Source organism: Sander vitreus, chromosome 5, assembly GCF_031162955.1.
Source record: "Sander vitreus isolate 19-12246 chromosome 5, sanVit1, whole genome shotgun sequence".
Classification (NCBI taxonomy): Eukaryota; Metazoa; Chordata; class Actinopteri; order Perciformes; family Percidae; genus Sander; species Sander vitreus.
The window spans coordinates 14,516,945-14,529,545 of NC_135859.1; the positions used below are offsets into that span (position 1 = coordinate 14,516,945).

Sequence of the window (12,601 nt, forward strand, 5' to 3'; positions counted from 1 at the left end):
TCTGTATGTTTCATATATGCTGATATGCGATGCCATTGATATGTGTCATGTTGCATTTATCAACCCACTGTGTAACAGACTGCCCCATATTGATTATTGTGGAGGTCTCTGGACCAGAGGAAACGCTATTAAAGATTAAAGGGTCAGGTGATGTGAAGGTGGTATTCCGAGTCATCAGACACCAGCGGCTTCAGTTACACGCTGTAATGTCCGCCCGTCAAGCAGATTAGCCAGCTTGATTTATTTATTAACTGATTTAATGTCCTGCCATTTCCTACACTGACTGACTGACTAACTGACTAACTGACTGGCTGCATACATGGCTTATGCTTCACAGGTGAACTTCAAAGGAAAGGAAAGATTAGGATGCTGCTTGGTGTCCACTTACACTTCACGCAGTCTGTAGTGACAGGCATGTACTGCAAAACTATAAGCTCATAAGGGAAATGCTTCGCTGTCTGTCTGCATTTAAAACAAAAAAGTTCATGAAGACTAGCCTAGACTAACATTTTCAGTAAAAAATGGATAATGCTTCAACGCCAATACAATAAAGGTCAGGATAAGTTTAAAACTCAACAAAAGTGGCAAGCTGTTTTCAACTTGACATGAAGAATTTAAGGGGCAACATCGTTTTTAGTGTGGAAATTGTAAAGATGATCAGCTGTATGTAAGACAGTCTTTGACCATTCAAAACAATTGCTAACAGACTTCAAACGCCCATGTTAATCAAAACCCATGATCTATATTTTCTGAGGCTGGATTAATGAAAACAGAAGAGAGAGACCTGATGGTGTACTAGAGTATAACAGGCTCCATTCAAGACAACCATTCTTTAAATTGATACAGCACCCATATAATGTGAGTATAATAGAACCACCGTATTACAAGGCCTATCTGGGATACATCTCTGTACAGACTGGCTGTCTGTGTCTTATCTGAAGTGACAAACTTGCGGTTCTAATTGTTATCTTCACACTAATAGAGTGGATGTTTTGAAATCATTTGGTTGGATGGATAAAGGCTTGGTAATTCCCCCATGCTTACTGTCTGTGTCAGGGCTTATCTGAAGGAGATAGCTGTTTTCTGGAGAATGATCGGCAGCGTGCAGGAGGTGGAAAGTTTGTAGTGATTCAAATAGGAGGCAGCGTTCATGTTGCACAGACATAGAAGAACTCTGTTGAGCACTGAATAATAGATATTATTATTATTTGGGGGTTACTGAACAAGATATATGAGTTGAATCTACGTTTTATTGCAAAAAGCATATCATTCAAAAATCTAATTTTGCTTAAAATAAGAGTCATACTGTTTCATGTTCTTTCTTCCATTTCCTGAGTGGACCGATTTGCCTTTTCTGTCTTTTTCTGATGTGGCATGCATAAAACAACAGGGCACAACAAAAACATAAACTTTGGCCGCTGGATTTAGCTGTCTAATGTCGGCTAAAGATGCTTAACGTGCTCTCCGTTGGTTCATTAGTTAAACACACATTCCCCATCGTCTTCCTCTAGTGGTCCTCTCTGAGCAGTTAATTGTGCGTCCACTCTATCGGGGCTGGCGCGATAATAAAGCATTAAGAGCCGTGCCTCTTTCATTAAAGTAGAGTTGGGAAATGTGAGCCCGCCCCCTTTCAGGAGTCACAAAAAAAAAATCCAAAAAAAAAAATCGATTATTTCTCCTCGCACTGGGAGAGGAGAGGGTTTGGGGAAAGACTCGGTCAGGATTGTGGGGAGGAACAGAAAGAGGCTCTCAACATCACCATCACGCTCACAGTCCAGCAGTATAGACGAACAGCACCACCTCCAACATCGCCGCTCCACCGGGTCCCTCTCCGCTCACCGGCACCTCGCACACAGACCAGGCGAAGCGTCCTTGGCGCCTCCTGAGCCGACACTGTCCGATCAGAGAGAGAGAGAGCGAGAGAGAGAGAGAGAGAGAGAGCGAGAGAGAGAGAGAGAGAGAGCGAGAGAGAGAGAGAGAGAGAGAGAGAGAGAGAGAGAGAGAGAGAGAGAGAGAGAGAGAGAGAGAGAGAGAGAGAGAGAGAGAGAGCGAGAGAGAGTAGTTGTCTCTGACATTATAGAGACTCCTACCGCGTACTGTAGGTTACTTTTTTCCCCCCTCCCGGCGACGTCCTCAGCTTAGTTGCGCTCCTGGATTTTAAGTGCGTCTTGGCCAAGTCCGTCCCCATCAAGCAGCAGCTCCAACCTTCAGACTGTCAATCGGCCGGACCAAACAACCGGCGGACCGCTTGTTGTATCTTTCACTTCACCCGGACAAGATTTCATGCGATTTAAAGTAAGTGCCGCGCTCATACTCACTCGCAAAACATCCACCAGACACATTGCATTTGTATTTTTACTCTTCCAGAGGGAAACTTGAGGGTCTATTTAGATGCGCGCTTCCTCCTCAACAAAGTACAGTAACTGCGTCTATTGATTTGTTGTGACCCTGATCGACTTATGCCGGTGACAACTATGTCGTATAATTACAGGCTGGCATTATGGTCTATTAGGAGAGCCGATGTCTGTTTCGTGTTTTAGGTAGTGTCACCGTTGTGTCAACCTTTCTCATGTCCACATGCAGGCGCACAGCCCCAAAGCCACTGCCACTGAATACGCTGCCCTCCTTAATAGAACATAATACAGTATGTTCTTCTGTTCTGCGTTATGGGATGACACATGACAAGTTACATTGCTAGTTTAAAATGTATGCTAGTGTTGTATACAATTTTACAAAATGATAGGATAAGAAACTTAAAAAAAATGAAAGACAATGGAAAATAAATAAAAATAGATGCAATCTTCAGAAGTTTTTAAATTTCGGTAATTAGCGCAGAAAGCAGGGAAGCTCACTACACATAAGATGGCCTTACTTTGTGAATATGTAATTATTTTCCAGTGGCTTAAACGCACTACACTGAGGTGCACTAATGATCACAATTATCCTGTTATTACACATTAAATCAGAATAACCTGTACATATACAACTTTCATAAAATTATTAGAAAATACTAAATAATGTAAACATGAATCATCTCCAAACTACAATAAAGAACACAGTTTAGTACACTTATTTGAACGTTAATTCATGCAGACCAGAGACACAGTGATAGCAGTTCTGTAAATCAGTGTTTTAGAGAAGGTTTGGTGTGTTCAGGCTGAACTGTAATTTGGAACTTTGTGACTGACATTGTTTAGACTTATTTCAGCCAGAATGATATATTTATACAGTGAGTTTAGTTCAGTCGCCTGTGGCTCAATTGAACCTGTTGCAGTGAGAGGATTAATAATGCCACCATCATTAACCTGTGGCAACTTTCACAGGTTGCAGCTTTAGAAATCCATTTAGATGTATTTGTTTTGTAATTAAAGTGTGGATACGAGGCCCACTGATGAAATGTGAAGATGAACTACTGATGGTTATGAAATTTAAAATGACTACAGCACACTTCATTTTAATTTAGTCAAATTTTGAAACTGACTGGGCTGTGTGCATTTAACTCTCATTAATTAATTTAAGCATACACGTTAATATCTCTACTCATATGCTTGTGGATTTGTTATAAGGTTAAACAGCAATTTTATTACTGAAATAAATACAGTCAATTTTATAAGTAAAAAAATGCTATTAATGTAGAGATCGCTGCAGTTTCTCTAAAATGAATAAAAGTGATATAATATTCACAGCACATTTTGAGATATATAGGAACTATTACATTTGAAATTGTCAATTAGTGAGATATTTTGAAGGCAAGGTACATATGTAGAGTGATAAAGTGTTGCTGTCTACAGCATATCAACCTAATTTGTGACTCTGTAAAAAGCGTACTGCATACACTCAGTTACTTACTGCTTGATTGCATTTCAGTTAGTTCAATTTGGAAAAAAAATGCAGCCTATATAAAGCATTTGCAACATTTGAGGTACATTTTTACATTTTCAGAAGATGTGGTGACCTGTGCATTGTCCCATTACTATTTTTTTTTAAATAATCCTGCATGCTGATGTATAAGTTGTTTACTTATAAAAAAATATATATAAAAGTGTATTAGTCTTTAAAAAGATTTTACACATGGCCTTCCCTCTTCTGCCCATCGTCAATGAAGTTGTTCTGTGTGGCCTGTCTGGCCTGTTGCTCTCTTGGGATTTAACGTTAGGTTAATCCGCTCAGAGGAAGGTGAGCGCTCGCATGTGGACCCACGATTACACACAGAGGACTATGTCAGCCAAGCTCTGTAATCTCAGAGACCCTGTACAAACACACACACACACACACACACACACACACACACACACACACACACACACTCACACACACACACACATGCATGTATGCAGTTGCACGCAAACTCTCACAAATGCCTAGGCAAAAGCATGGTCTGCCTCCTTTCTCTCTTTTTCTGTTACACACACACACACACACACATACACAGCAACACCCACACTATCTGGCCTGCGCTGCTTTTGTTTCTCTTATTCTCTTAAGACCTCTCCCTCTTGACAAATCATTTGGGATTTTGGGCGCTGATTCACAAAACCAACATTGACAACAAACTCTTACCCCTTCACACAGAGAGGGATTAGAAGATCACGTGTCCCTGTGATTGGCCAGAGCATTGAGCCGATTGTCAGGGCACTTTGCTGTACACCAGGGGCTCAGTAGAGCTTTAGTTAAGTGAAGGGAAGGGACACTGTGTGTTCCTTGGTCAGGGTTTTGCCATGTGTTTAAAAAGTGCTCAGACAAAGTCAGCACAGGATGGGCTGTTGCTTATATCTTTAATCATAAATGTCTAATATAATACCTTTTAATAAGTTATGTAAAATCAGTGCCATCAAGCCTGCACCATTTTTTTTTAAGGAGTAAAGTACACATTTAATACTATACAGAAGGCACACATAAGATTCCCTCCTTCTATGAAAACATTATTCTTAATGAAAACATCAGAAGCATTTATGTTTAAGCAAATCATTTAATGTCCCCTTTTGCTATGCTTTAATGTTTTTTTTCTTCACTAATGGTTTCAAATATTTTGGAAGGGGTTTAGAGAGTTTGCTCAGTTAAACGTCAGTAAAACCCTCATTTGCAGATTGCAGGTTGGCAAGATCTGCAGGTAGATATTGAAGGACTGTAATTGGACTTCATGCCCTTTGGCTCAAATAAGAAGGTAATATAAGAGTCAATTGTAGAGAATCATATTTACTTCATATATAAGGAGCATATCATATCTTAAACTGTCAAGAGACATCCCTGTATATCCTGTAAATAATGCAGCATACTTTGGTTCTCCTCTAACCTCTCTTTTTAGTCAATTTATCTTACACAAATAGTGTAGAAATGTTAAGCAGTTTGCTTAGAATAACCTTTTTTCTTGCCTGTTTATAAGCAGATGAAAATACTTAAGTTTTATAATAACTCAAGGGCTTGTTGTATTCTTGTTTGTTGTACAAGGCAGGTGTTCCCTCTTTTGCTACACGGGAGGAAAAGTCTCTTCTTGGTTTTCTTACATTTTTATAGCAGTAATGAAAGGCGTAGGGCTCGATCTTACCATGTGTTTATTTACTCATTTTGAACAGATCTCCCTTTCTTTGTCCTAACTGTTGTGCATGTTAGAAATGTTTACCCAAATGTTTCTTTGCCTTATGAGCACTGTCGGTATATCTTCATAAGAGCTGCAATTACTTATAAAACTCTAAAAAAAAATAATAATCTAAAGTAAATAACACAGTCCTTGAATGGTTTATGGTGGATTGAATGCATATATTTGAATATGTCCTGGTTTTTGCATAATGATGCTAAGTCTTCCGTCTCTATCTAGTAATTAGCGGTGACGTTCAGCAACTTTCTCTGTACGCTGTAAGTGGATAGGGGTGTATGGGGTTTGTTCACTGGGGTGTTAAAGATCACAGAGGAATATATCAGCCTTTGATGTTTAATTGTATTGTAAAACACACTTTAGAATATTTCTGCAAAAAGGAGACTTCTGGCTGTGCTGTGCTTTGTGTTTGCTGTTTCTTTGTGTGTTTGTCTGTCAGTATGTGCTGTGTGTCTGGGGTGTGTGTGTGTGTGTGTGTGTGTGTATGTGTGTGTGTGTGTGTGTGTATGTGTGTGTGTGTGTGTGTGCATGCACACACAAGTTTGTGCCTTGTCTCGGTCTGTTTGCGCGTTGAAATGTTTGTGCTTTTTTTTTGTCTGAGTTTTGTGAGGTTGTCGCTGGTGTATATTCAAATGAAAATGCGTGTATTTCTTTTCCTCCTTTATTCTCACACTGAAGAGGGTAGGGTTTGATGTCTGGGATGATGGAGTAGTCTGGAAAACAGTGTCAGTGTGAGGGCTGAAAAGGCAAACTGAGAAGACAGATGCACAGAAAGACAGCCAAAGACACACACGGAGAGAGAAAACAGAGAGAAATGCAGGCTATTTGAGCTTAAGAGCTCACTAAAGAGCAGAGCGACAGAATATTCGGCCTCTGATCAGGTATCCTTCATTAAAGAATGATGCTTTCGTGATGTCATGCCAAACACGCTGCTCTAGAGGAACAGGATGTCCTGCCTTCTTCTTCCTGTTTCCTGTTTCCTGCACGGCCTGTTGGTCATTATGGCAGCAGCTGCCTGCTGGGTGGTCTTTGCTTAGTAGTGCTGACCACACAATCATATCGTCAGCTGCAGCCCACCTAAAGAGACACCCTAAACACCTCACCATACTTGAGGCCTGCTCCCTGAAATATTTGGACAGGGAGAGAGTCCTGGGAGGCGAGAAGGCAGAAGGAGTGCAGGGAGCAGAGGACTTTGAATGATAAGACAAAGAGAAACATTTAGAGTAGAGCAGAGGTTGGATTTCTTTGTCTAAACATTAGACGGTTCAGATCAGGCTGAATGCCTCAGCCTCAAGACTTAAATCTGAAAATGCGAGTTAAATGAACTCGTTTATAAATTAGTTCATTACCTTCCCCACCAGACACTTACTTTAGTTGCCTTCCTGTGTGATTTTTAGTATTTATTCAGTATCAGTGTAACAGACAGAATCCAGGCATCCTAGTCTGTAATACCACATACCGTATATGTCTGTAATACCTGCTCGAAACACATGTGGTAGCCTAAATCTTTTTTAGTGAGTTTTAGGTGTTAGTTTGAGGGAAAAGTATTTGCTGTCCATGTGCATACATCTGGCGACAGAAACCATGTTCCATCATAAAACACAGTACCTGACCTGTGAACGGTGAGGGGCAACTTCTTACCCCCTAATATATTTTCAGAGAGAGACCCCTTCACCATCTCCCTTTGGTGTGGCATTAGGACTACACCCAATGCCAAAAAACAAACAAAAAAAGAGGTGTGGTGAAGGGGAGAGAGAGTTTTCCAGTGGCTGTAATTTATCTTTGTCAGAAATGCAACATAGCCGAGTCATTCTGCAACATAGTCCAGTGAGACGCACAGAGGTAGCTCTGTGCTTTGGTCTCACACAAGCTCACATCCATCTGAAACCCCTGCTCAATCGGCTGCCACAATCTGTGCCGCTGCCGCCACTGCCGCTGCTGCCACTGCCGCTGCTCCCCATCCACGCTACTGCAGAGCTTCACATTGCTGTTGCGTATTTTTAGCAGATTTTGTGTTCACACTAGATTCAGGGGAAGAAGTCGTTGTTTGATGTCGCTCTTGTAATGAAACAGAGTCACACTAAATTGACACTAATAGGCAGCGCGATTGATAAATCTATCTCTTTTTTCTGCGCTAAGAAAGAATATTACAGTCCTAAATGCGATACTTATTTTTCACTTTAGAGTCTCAGATATCTGGGCAAAGTCTGTAACATCAGCAGGTTCAACTCCAAGGGGACCATGCTGTTGAAAATGCTGTTAACACCGTCTAAGTCGAGAAACAGCTATATAAGAATCCACGCTCAGTGCTCTCTCTCCTCTGCACAGCACGCAGCTTAACCAGGCGGTGTCCTGCCAAAGTCCACACCAGTGTTCCTTTCCACTGTCATCTGTGCCATTCCCACACCAAAGCCCAGTCTGTACAAGAATGCGCAGCACAGGACTGTTTCGAACACTTACATTACTCTGCTGACCAAAAAAAATCAGGAGAAAGCAGGACAAAGAAATGTAGTAAAAGAAAAGCGGCGGTGCTGCTACATGTAGAAATGTGAAAAAGAAAGAAAAAAAGTTTATCTGAAATTAAAGTTAATAACACACAATGACATACAGCAATACAAAGTGCCCTGATGGTGAAGAAGGGTGAAGCAAGCCCCCCCCCCCCCACCACACACACACCCCTATTCTCTCTCTGTCAATTCTTTTTTCTACTTTTTTTTCTCCGTCCCGGCTCCTTCTATCTCGTGATGTATGGCTTTTTCCTACAGTGGCTCTTCCAAAGTGCAGCTCGTGATGTCATTAATTTTATTCATACTTTATGGATGCGCTGTCTGAAAAAAAACGAGAGAAAAAGGAGAGGGACGATGTGAGGAGAGAGGGAGGAAGATAGAGGGAAAGAGAGAGGCGGTGAGAGAGAGAGAGAAAGAGAGAGAGAGAGAGAGAGCGAGAGAGAGAGAGAGAGAGAGAGAGAGAGAGAGAGAGAGAGGATAAGAGATGAGATGGTGTTGCGGAAGGAGATTTTCAGTGCAGTTGCATGTATAATGAATGAGGGGGCACTTTGTTTGAAACTCCAGCCCGGCGCTTCACTTCAAGGTTTGCTGGGCAGAGTGGGGCCTTGTGATCTCACACCAGCCACTCTCTTTATCCTGCCAATAGATGCTTTCACCTGGCACTGTGGTTCGACCCAGTGGAAAAACAAATAACCTTGTGTGCGTATAAGTGAAACACACACAGAACGGGAGAGAGAGAGACAGAGAGAGAGAGAGAGAGAGAGAGCACTGACAATGGAGCAAGGGGTTGGGTGGAAAGGTTGAGGAGCGGGTGAGAGAGGAAAGAGGTGAGTTTGTATAACAGCAGCAGTGCAATGACGCCCAGACGATACTGAGGAGAATACTGGCACCCGGCCCACACTTCCTAAATAGTGCTCTCTACAGAAATAGCTCAGCCTTGATATTGACTTTTGTCTTGTGTGTGTGTGTGTGTGTGTGTGTGTGTGTGTGTGTGTGTGTGTGTGTGTGTGTGTGTGTGTGTGTGTGTGTGTGTGTGTGGATGTTCACATTTGAGCACAGGAGGACAGAGATGGTTTCATTGTCTAGTGAGGAGGTTTTCCACTTTGTTAGTATCTGTTGTTAATTCTTGTACAGTGTTGTTGGATATTTTTACTCGTCTTGTGCGTGTGTATGTGTGTGAGCATTTAAGTGTGTGAGTAAAGGAGCGAGCCGCCTTTATTATTTGGGATAAAAATGGCCCTCCTCTTATTTTTGGCCCTGTGCTGGACTCATGGTTTTATAAATAGCTGAGGAAGTGCGGGGGATACCTGTCGTGGCTCCAGCCTCCCTCCAGCAGAGTCCCAGTGCCTCCACGTCACATCCATCCACCGCCGGCCCACTCCGGACTACAGTAGAACAGCCCCCTAGGGGCCCAGCAAACAGGAAGGGACTCAAATTGAGGGTGTGAGAAAAATCAGTCTCTGGAGAAAAACACAAAAGGGCATGCAGTTCAGCAAGAGCAGCCTAGCTGACACTGTTGGATTTTGGAAAGTGCAGATTAAAAAAAACTAATTTCTCTACTTAAATACTTAATACAGTATCAGAGGAGTGTCAATATGGCAACACAATAGAATGTCTTCAAAATGAGAAGTGTGGGTTTTTTTTACACTCTGTACGAGAGTAAGGTCATAGGGTGGTTTTCTCTGCCATCAGTGTGCCAAGGTATCTTGCCTTTTTGCGTCTCAGGCATGTGAACAGCACTGTGAGTGTTAGCTTTCACTCTTTGTGTCAATGTACACTGTTTCCCTCCCAATCTGCTCTCACTTTCTTACAGAATGATCCGGCTTCACATTTTTGAGGGTATAATCAGTGTTTAGGAATGATGGAGCGCTCAATAACAAAAAAAAATGTGAATAAACTATTGCTTTACTGACAGTGATGTTTAAGGGTAGAATTGACTTATAATAGCCATCTTATTTATTTATGAAAAGGTTCAGATCATCCAGGGTCATACTCAAACTCATATTTAATGTCTCAATTATGTGGGCGGATAACAGTCCTGTTATTCTTCTTATCCTTTACTGGGCATCATATTCCTTCATTGAACTATCTCATTATTTGGTCTTGAATCTACATTATCACCCCAAGATGCTCTTTTATCTGTTTAACTGTCATCCAGCACAAGTGGAGTCTGTCTAGTAGAAAGTGGAAAAACAGGACATGTTAAGCCTGTAATTCCATTAAACATGACCATCAGCCCTGCTGCATCCTAGCCTACAATATTGTTCACCCTCTAATAGAGTGGCACTCTACATCTTGGCCCCTCGTAACAGGGGGCCCAATAATCATATTAGGAATGGGACAGAAAAAAAGAGATAAGAGAGAGGGAGAAATCTTTGAAAAGCTTTACTGCCCTTGGTGGACTGTCTCTTTGCAAAAGATAAATTATTCCTTTTTTTTAACGTGCTTGTTTCCCTCTTTCCCTGTGAAGGGAATTGTGCTGCCTGTTATTAATGTGCTTTTGACAGCTTAATTTGATAAGCGGGCTACTTGTTAAAGAAACCTTGGATTGTTCTCATAGAAAGAACACGCTTTTTTTCCCTCCCATGTTCTTCAAAATGCTGCCGCACAGTCTGTCGATGACCCAGTTCTGAGAGATGGTCGAAAACAAGGAAGAGCAGTGCAAAATCCACAGGGAAAAGAAAGGAGAGAAGGCAAGAGGGTAGTGGGAGAGGGAGAAAGAAAGATAGAATGAGAAGGGATACTATAAGTAAGAAAGGCTCTTGTGGGAAGTTGACTCAAATGCTTTTCTTTCTTCTCTCTCCCTCTCGCCTCCTCCTTACTCTTCCGCCTCCTGCACTGAGCAGCCTACCTTCTTGCGCTCCTCGTCCCTGTACCCTAATCGGAAGAGAAACGCTAGGAAACGATAACGGGGATTAGCTTCCACTGCTCGCCAGCTCCCCCTTGGTTAAGTACACGTGTAATGAGTTGTTTATTTGGGATAATGCACAGTAGGTGCAGCAGAAGCCCAGAGCTGCCCTCACGTCCCTCCTCCTCTGGTTACATAGACACACACACACACACACACACACACACACACACACACACACCAGAAATATGCACATCAACTATAACACATGCAGTAACACTGCAATGTACATGGCGCATAAGCGGTGTGAACATTGACATGCGCAGGTATGTGCAAATACATACATTCACACACTCAACCCTCTCACAAACACACCCACCCATGCAAATTCCCACACACAGCTGTGATGCAGGTCACTTGCTGTGCAGGGTTGTATAGAGGGAGAAAAACAGGGAGTTTGGAGTTGAAGGGGTGAAAGGGGTGAAAGGGGCGGGGGGGATGACGTTCTCAGGCCTTCCTTGGGTCATAGGGCCAGGGGATTTTTCTCAGGGTGAAGAGAAGGGGAAGAAATTGAATGATATGAGAAAAAATGAAGGGAAGGAACCAAGAGAAGGAAAAGGGATATGTTGTGCCCGCTAGTCTGCGCGTGTCCGATGATCTTGTGCGCGTGCGCTCCAAGTTTGTGTGTATGTACATGAAGTGGAAAAAGCTGTTGCCTTGTGGAGGGGACGTGCTCTGCTATCATTAGCTGGGGGGGGGTGGGGGGGGGGGGGGGGGAGGGGGCAGGCGAGGTTATGTGAACGGTGCAGCTGTGCTCGCTGCAGAGGGATTTGAGTGGAGGGGGGGAACTCCAGGCAGCCAGGTCCTTCACTGAACCACCAGCTCGCAACACGGAGGAGAAGAGAAAAATTCAACCAAGCAGCGAGCCTTGTGAACCAAACACAACTCGCCCCCTCTGTCCGCCATCCCTCCATCCCCCACTCCTTCACTCCTCCGCTCCTCCACTCTGGCCCTTTACTTCCCAAATAGGAAAAATAAATAAATAACGATTGATGCTTGATGGCAAGGATAAGAGTGCAATGGAGAGGAAGAGGAGGAAAAATGAAACAGTCATGATTTATATATAGTGTAGGGTATGCTTTTCTGCCAGCCATTCGTGGTTTTACTATCTATTTTCATCTCTGATTTCAGTCAAAATAACATTTAATAATAATAATAATAATAATAATAATAATGTTTATTTTTCATCATAACTGTATTAGAAATACAGAATTGTTCAAGTTTACTGCCTTTTTGTTTGGGGGGATTTCCCCACGTCTTGATGTACAAATCCAAAATCACTGAAATTTGTTTAAAGCTTCCTCCCCGCCTCTCTTATTTTTTCTCACTGAAAGAGACAGAGCCCACGTAGCGAAGGTTGGCGCGGCAGACGAAGACCCAAACTTGTCAGCCCGTGTGATCAGTCGCAGTAGAGAGACAAGGCAGAGGTGGCTGAGAGACGATAGAACACAGAATGGCATCGGCGTGCACTGCTAATGCATTCAGCCTGCCACCATATCCAACAACAAGGCAAAATATCACACAACTCACTTCACAAGATGTTCCTACAACAACAACATCAACGGCAATAACAGACATATAAATGCACACACA

General features: G+C 42.5%; 1 protein-coding gene across 4 annotated transcripts in view; it reads left to right on the forward strand.

Moving 5' to 3' along the window:
• Positions 1-1,673: 1,673 nt before the first annotated feature.
• The window catches only part of mef2cb (myocyte enhancer factor 2cb), a 64,253-nt gene continuing 53,325 nt past the window's right edge, over positions 1,674-12,601 (forward strand). For 3 of the 4 annotated variants that reach the window (XM_078250515.1, XM_078250513.1, XM_078250516.1), the window contains exon 1: positions 1,674-2,295. The gene's annotated coding sequence lies outside the window, so the exon portion shown is untranslated. The remainder of the gene's footprint in view (positions 2,296-12,601) is intronic. The other variant, XM_078250512.1, reaches the window with a different exon arrangement.